The sequence below is a fragment of the Triticum dicoccoides genome, chromosome 5A, assembly GCF_002162155.2.
Source record: "Triticum dicoccoides isolate Atlit2015 ecotype Zavitan chromosome 5A, WEW_v2.0, whole genome shotgun sequence".
Lineage (NCBI taxonomy): Eukaryota > Viridiplantae > Streptophyta > Magnoliopsida > Poales > Poaceae > Triticum > Triticum dicoccoides.
This window is the reverse complement of record NC_041388.1, coordinates 5,072,662-5,080,771: the sequence shown is the minus strand read 5'-3', so window position 1 is coordinate 5,080,771 and position 8,110 is coordinate 5,072,662. Positions and strand designations below refer to the sequence as shown.

The window sequence follows — 8,110 nt, the reverse complement described above, 5'->3', positions numbered from 1 at the left end:
AGCAATTTCACGAATTGTCTTGTAGGGGATGTGTCCTTGGCCACAGTGTGTTCAATGATCTTAGGCTCTCACCCGTTGGGTGGAGCGGCTCATGTAGCTTTTTGAAAGCTTTGAGATTAGTCCAGTTTGTGCAGGTTTGATCTTCTATTGTTTCTCCGCCAGATGGTTGGAGATAAGTAGACATGCAAGAGACGGACCTAGTTAAATAAATGAATTTTGTGCTAGGAAAAATTCATCAACAATTGACAAGTCATATATGATGCCAGTGGACATCGCAAACCATGTGTGGTGTCGCTGTTGCTCCTTTTTTCTCCTCTTTTCACATTCTTTCTCGTCCACACGTTCCTTATATGGGCGGTGATAGAAATTTCACTCGGTAAGACCAGGGAGTGAACGCTTGGTCTCTAGATTTTCCAGACATGTATTAAGCAAAAGAAATATGTGTCCTCGTGGTATCTTGCGCTATCTGAATCAGTGCATCTATCAAGCATGTACTATTCATCATCCAATTATTCATACGGGTGATGTGTAGTTAAGTGCTTATACACAACTAATATTCATCACGAAATTTAAAAGGAAATATATTCACCAAATTTTATGGGAAGTACTAGTAAATAAAAACTAAACCTCAGCCATGGAAGAGAACAAACCAGACATCGTCAAATCATTAAGCTTTTTCTTTCCCCTCTCGTAAGGCGACTGGGAAAAGCCTTCCTCCCCTCGATCTCCACCGGCGAGCCTGTGGATTCGCCTCTTCTCTGCCTGTCGCTCCGATGGCCGGTGGTGGGGAGGGGATTTCTGGTGCCCCCCATCGGGCTAGTAGATTGGTAGGGTTTTAGTCCTCATAGGGCGTCGATTGGGCGGATGGAAGCGCTTCTTCTTTGAGGTAGTCTTCCAGCTACGATCCTCCTCAAGTTCGTCCATTAGAACGGATCAGATGGAGCTTCGGTGTAGATTCCTACCAGCTTCTCGGGGTGGCAAGGTTAGGGTTTCTAGTCGTGCGTACACAACAGCGATACTTGGTATCAGGTTCTTCTGGTCGATTCAATAATTCAGCGGAGACGACTGCGTCTTCGGGGCGCTGGTCCTTAATTAGGGGCAGGCGCACGAAGACTTCCCGACTATTATCGACAAGGTCATGCCGGCTCTGGCATGGGAGTGACGACAGGGGCGCGTCGGCGGCTCGTATTGGCGGCGGTAATGATCGTTCGGTGGTATATGGACCTTAATATAATTTTTATTATATTTGAGGTGTTTTGTATTTTTGACGAATCTTTATAATAGATCTGATTCTTCTAGTAGGAGAAAAATAAGAGAACAAGTCACACGGGATATCTGCACTTCGCCATCGATCAAGATTTTCGGTATAAATCCATGGATGGAGCCATGGAGGAATACCTACGCTACGCAGCCGGCCAGCAAGGCTTAATATTATCAACTGCCAGAGTTTAGTTACTGCATGCGTTGCTGCCGCGTCTCCCGTTGACGTGGACGGAGACCTCACATGCTGCAGCTTGATTGTTTGACATGGACATGCATGCATGTCCACCTCTAGCGACATGTACGTATACAACTAGCAGTATCAGTTTTGTTTCTTGCATCTACTGTACACACGATGAGTTTTGACCTCTCCATGTGCTGCAACGCGCACGCAACGTCGATGTTTACAACTAGTACTAGTATCTGTTTTGTATTGCATGTACGGCGCTGCCTTACTTGATTATTAGGAAGAGGTCCTGGTTAATTCGGATATACACAGGGGCACGCAGGTACGGGAGTACGCACCTCGCAAGCTCTGTCCCGACGCTTGATTGTCTCGCAATTTATGAAGTACTTGAATCTCGCATGAGGGCACGATAAGTTTTAATCTTTGAAACTTGCGATTTTTCATATGAAACAGTTGATTCTCTCAGACGCTCGTACCAAATTTCAGAGTTTAAACTTTAAGCGTTTTTTTGTCAGTTTAGAGAAACAGAAATATGAAAACAAAACTTAATTTGAATTACTTATTCAAAAGATATGAAAGTTAAAAAAATGTGGAGGGGCCGGGGGAGGGGGGGTGGGTTGATTGGAAAAAAAATGAATTATTCAAGGGTTGATGTGGACACTAGCAGCTGCGTACGTACGTGTTCAGACTTCAGACCAAGTAAGCAAGCGGGAAGGATGAGTCCAAAGCAGGCCAAAGCATCTTTGAGACTCGATCACTCTACTTCTTGCACTGTGTTTAGGGCATCTCCAGCCGTTGGCCCCTTAGGAGAGGCAAAAAATCGTTCCCTGGGAGCGCACCGGCACTAAACCGCGCACTTGGGGCGTGATGCCCCCAGTCGCGGCCCCCCACGGGTTTTTAAAATGTTCAAATTCGACGCAAACACAACGCAAACACGGGCGAGTTCGTTCAAATTTAAACATATTATACAAAAAAAAAACTACCGCGGGCTACCCCGCCGTCTCCCTCGCTGCACGCCCACGCGGTTCTACATGTCGAGGAGGCTGTAGAACCGTGTGTAGTCACCGTCGTCGTCGTCGTCGTCGTCGCCCCTGCCTACGCCTCCGCCGTCCCTGCTGCATCCCTCCCCCGGTTGGCGCGGCGGGTTGGACGGTCCGGGGGCGTCGTCGTCGTCGCTATCGAGGACGACGACACCGTCCTCGTCCTCGCGCCCACGTTTGCGGGCGGCGATCTCCTCCAGGGCCCGGCGCTGCCGGATCATCTCCTCGCGCAGGTAGTCATCGCGCGACCACCGCATGGCGTCCTCGTCGGAGAAGCCGCGCCGGGGGGGAGGCTGGACTCCACCTTGGGCTCGACGAGGGCGCCGGAGCTGCGGGTGCGCGCGCTGACAGGCGTGTCCTGGGGCTCCGGCTTGACGGGGCGGAGGTGGAGGCAGGGAAAGCCGCCAGAGCTGCGGGTATGCGCGCTGACAGGCGTGTCCTGGGGCTCCGACTTGACGGGGCGGAGGTGGAGGCAGGGAGAGCCGCCGGACGAGGAAGAGGACACCCCGGTCTCCATGCGCCTCGGCGTCCAGGAGCTTCCCCGGCGGCGGCGTGAGGAGGACGGGGGAGCGGGGTACTCGAGGCGCGGCGTGTTGCCGCCCTCGATGTACTCAAGGACGGACTCCAACATGCGCCCGGGCACGCCCCATCACCGACGCCGACCGGCGGCGTTGAACCTGTCGGAGGGCACGACGCCGTTGGTGGCCTCGAGCTGCTCGCCGTGCCGGCGGCGGAAGTACGGCTCCCAGATTGGGCTGTCGGGGACGTACCGGGGCCCCTCCCTCGCCGCACGCGGCAGGGACGAGCGGATGCGTGCGATCTCCGCACGCCGCGCCGCGCCGGTGGGTACCGGGGGCACCGGCATGCCGCCGGCGCTGATCCTCCACACCCCGGGCACCCGCATGTCCGGCGGGACCGGGTACTCGACCTCTAAAAGGAGGCGAGCCTCGTCCTCGTGCAGATGACGGCGCCCGAATCCGTTCGCCGCCACGCCGTCGCCTGGGAAACGCTCGGCCATGGTTTCTCAACTGGTGACGGCGAGAGGAGGAAAGAGGAAGAAATGAGCGCGTCGTCGGTGGATGATCGGGGTGAGTCTCTCCGGCGCGCTTACAGTCGGCTTTTATAGGCGGAGACGCCGCGTGGTAGGCTTGGCCGGCGCGTTACGCGTGGCGTGATTGCATGGCGGCCGAGGGACGCGTCGCTCAGCCTTCACTGCGCCGCTCGTGAGGCACCAATGAAGGCTGACCGGCGCGGCAGCGCGCGGTAGCTTTGGCATTGATTCGCCGCGGGAAACGAGGCGATGAGGACGACGAAAGTGCGAGAAGAGAGTAGAGTCGCTGACGCGGCGGGCCCGCAGCTCTTCGCGCCAAAAACGATTCGCCCGGCGCCCCCGAGCGACCCCAGCGTGCCAGGTTCGGGTTGGGTCCGTCGACGCCAATTTCAGCCCGAGCCGGCGAAAACTAGGCTCTTGAGGGCGCGACTGGGCCGATTTTTTAGCGCCGGCGGACAAAAACACGCTTGGGGGCTTTCTTGGAGGCGCGGCTGGAGATGCCCTTAGTCTCAACTTAACTGCATGCACGTTTGCCTAAAAAAAAATTGCATGCACGTAACTATCTAAAATAATAAGTAGATTAATCTAGCTCCTGTGTGCTTGGACTGTTACCATGTTTGAAACTCTGCGTCAGCTGATAGATGAGCCGGTGGACGAGGCGCTGAAAGCCAAAAGATAAAGTCGATTTAGTGAGATACCTAGCTCCAAGTCACATTATAATAATGGACTAGGGGACAACGTACTATTCTATTTGGCTGACTTATTAATTCCATACATACGCACACTAGTTGCGTATGAGCATATCCCTGCTGGATTGATGACAACACAAAAAATTGATTTTTCTCGCTTGGTTGGCCAAGAGAGGTTGGCCCAATTACGGCATGCCCGTTATGCAAGCAGGGGCTTAGGACTGTTCACTAACTTTTCTTCAAGTGTCGGCTCATCATTAGACTCTGAGAAATGATCAAAGTTTGGCTTCAACTCGAGAGCATTGACACCTCTACTTGGCACCTGATGTGGTGGGCTGACCTGTCCGACAAAGGCATCCTGAGTAGAATGGCTTTCGCTTTCTTCACTATGCTCACCCCGTGAGCAATTTGGAATGAAAGAAATGCCCGTGTCTTCCAACAGAAGAGTGCCTGCCGATGGTTCTTCTCTCCGGCATAAAAAAATAGAGCATTTACTTGGGTCGCCGCGAGGGCTAAGAAATTGAAAGCAATCAACACCACCGAGAGTACAAACATTCGTTTTTATGAGCTGTTGTCACACAAACTTAAAGAAAGGAGTTTCGACCGCTCCGTGAGCTGCAACGAGCACGCAACGTCGAAGTAATAATAATCGTCTGAACAATTACGTACGGCATTTTCTTACTTAACTGGGAAGAGGTCCTAGGGTATACTATGAATCAGTCAGCAGAAGGGGTAAATGCATGGGTGATGTGAGCTCGTGTGGACACCGACTGAAGGGCCGCTGCGTGCGTGTTGAGACCAAGCAAGAAAGCGGGAGGGAAGATGCATGAGTCCAAAACGGGTTAAAAGTTAGCAGTGCTGCATTCATCTTCATATGGAGACATACGTACTTGAGCATGTATTTCCGCAGTGCTCATGCGGTATCAACTCATCTGGAGACAGGCCACATGGCTGGATGCAAAATTGACAAATTTGACCTCAGAGTGAAAGTATTTCACAAACTAAACTGATTTTTAAAGTATTTCACGTCGCTGACTCTTTTGTGCAGCACCCGACAGCAAGGCGTTGCACTCTACTGTGCAACTCCTTACAGCTAGGCGCTATATAGTGTAGTGCAACTCCTTACAGTTAGGCGCTGCACAGATGTGGCGCCTGAGTCTTAGGCGCTGCACAAGAGCGCCTTACTGTCAGGCGCTGCATATTAGGGATCAATTGGATGAAATACTTTCAAAAACAGTTTAGTTTGTAATATAGTTTCGGCCTAAGGTCAAATTTGTGCCTTTTGCCCACGCTGGATATGCTATATCCACTAGGTAGGAAGTGCGCCTTGCCGCACCCAGCAGCGATGCTGCCGGGTATGATCATATCCAATCCGGTAATATAGTCATAGGAGCATTGCAAATATAAAAAATAACCAATAATATTGATTAAGTACAGTGTCATACACCAAATCATTATCTATGAATAAGATATGAAATTTAAGACGGGTTTTAGACATGGATAACATATTGGATAAAATATATTAACAAATAGGATGAACAGTTCATATATAAGCATCCTCAGAAAAAGAATTCTGGTTTATGACGTTGGAAGTCACATTAAAATTTATCTGAAAATGAGCAGATGTGCCAAGTCAAAGAAGAACAGTACAAAGGATACATTGAGCTTATACAAGCATACGAAGGCAGGCTATGTAAATACATAGTACGTGACTTAATTGTCTCATCTTGATCTATTTTCATACTGTATGGTAGGCAAAAGATACTACTCGGCGTACATAAAGACCTTGATCGTCGTCGTGCCTTCATGTTGCCTTTGACTTAATCAAATGCCTGCAAAGAAGCAACAAGGACAACGGCAGTGGCGGCGGCGATTTTAAGCAGTCACCGGCGCAGACAGGGAGGCCTCTACCAGCGTTGTTTTCGGCGGTGTTTCCCTTTTGGGCTGCCTCGATGCCATGGTCCTCACTGGTCACTGCAGAGTAGTGGCATAAGCGACGGCCTATACAACCCTTCCAGCGGTAGCGGCGGGCGAACCGGCAGGAGACATAGCGGCAACCAACAAACCAAGACGATGTGAGGGGCGGCCAGAGAGAGACAGCATGGTGGCGACCTGCAAGTATATGATTTCTCGTTAGTAAATATCATATCGCATTCTCTTTAGCATGTACTTATAAGAACGGAAGTGACATTGAATGTAGTAGGTAATGATCATTGTCTTAAAGCGAAAATGACTGTAGAGATGTAATTCTTCTAAAAAATAATAGCTATAGATACATAATTGCCCATGTCGCACCCATCTCTACATGACAAAAGAAATAGCAATACTAACATTTTGCAATCTGGGATATTAATGCAGAACATCATTCACAAAAAGGGAGTTGAGCAACAGGAAAAGGGGAGGGGCACAGTTTCAAGTCAGACCTTTAATTTTCAGAGTTGATAGGCTTGAGATATAGTTTTGGAGAACCTGAGGATTGTAGACCACCTAATCTTCAATCAGGTATCATTGTTATCATTGATAGACGCATAATAATTGTTCTGCCATAATGCTGCGACGGAAAATAAAGATATTCTTAAAAAGAATGCTCCAAGGTTTAGAATATGGCATCAAATCTCATGACTTGTAAACTTCAAAATTATATAGCAAATGAGTACAAGAAGAAAGATAAATCAACATCTGAAAGCAACCGTAGTAACATATCCTTGTGAAACGACTACTGTTTCCACACTTCTTTTTAGCCTACACATATGATTCAGGATGGCAACTTATTCTGCTAGTGCAAGCTCCATAGCGCAGTTTAGTTAGATATTTGGGCTGCATGATGATTAGACAATGCCAAAAGGAGCTTGAATTTTAACGCTAGTATTATACTGCATAGATAACATATCTTCAGTCTGCCATGATTATCACAGAACATCATGAAAGGTGAGTTTACATGAGAAACTAACCCATCGGTAGATCTTACCTAAGATGTCTTGTACAATGATAACCAGCTATCAAGGCCAATCTCAAAACTGTTGTGACAGAAAAAAACAGAAATGATTGAAGTATAAGCTTTACAATTGCACTGTAATAGAGAATTTCATCGGCGGGTAAGAACAATGAAATATGTAAACAAAAAGAAAATGCATCATGGGAAACTAAAATGTCTCCTCTCACAATTTCAAACCAAATAAGATACACGTAGCAGTGGGTGCAGATCGGGATCGCGCCCTGGTGCGAGGGTGCCGGTCCAAACGCCAGGTTTAGCATATGCATTCCCACTGTATGCAGCGTACAAAGAATAATGAAGTCCAAAGGAAGCATCCATGCACATACATGCAACCAAACAGGAAAAAAAACTTTATTATGACACACGACTGTTTCAATAATCAACAAACAGTGCGTTATCCAAGAATGCACCATTATTGATCTATAACATCTACTTCAACAGGCAAGATTTTTCTACCACAGAAGAGCCGCACCGGGCTCACCTTCATATTTTTCTACCACAGAAGAGCCGCACCGGGCTCACCTTCATATTTCTTGAACAGCGTCACAACAAACGTAGCAACCACCAGTTCTTTCTTGCCCAGTTCAATAACTTCATCGGCAGCAAATGCCAAGGCAATCTGATCCCAGAGCACCACACTGGTTTGCTTGCATCTATAAACAGCAAAGTATAAATAAGACTGTTATGACAAAGGAAAGGTGATACAGCCATAAATATCAGTACACACATGTGAGGTTCTTGACATATATGAGCCTCTTAGTCGATGGTTCAGCCCTGCTTGCACTATGGTACTGAACAGCCTCTTATACACCACAAATGAGCCAGAACACGTTTACACGAATAAACCAAAAAAAATAATACTATATATGGTAAACAGCACTATAGAAA

At 48.4% G+C, this 8,110-nt stretch overlaps 1 long non-coding RNA gene across 1 annotated transcript; it reads right to left on the bottom strand.

Annotated features, from left to right (window-relative positions):
• Positions 1 to 6,156: 6,156 nt before the first annotated feature.
• On the bottom strand, positions 6,157 to 7,787 carry LOC119296768. The gene is made up of 4 exons (XR_005145375.1): positions 7,745 to 7,787; positions 7,196 to 7,244; positions 6,651 to 6,778; positions 6,157 to 6,339 (listed from the first exon to the last, which is right to left on the bottom strand). It is a non-coding gene; the product is annotated as an uncharacterized LOC119296768 (long non-coding RNA).
• Positions 7,788 to 8,110: the final 323 nt, after the last annotated feature.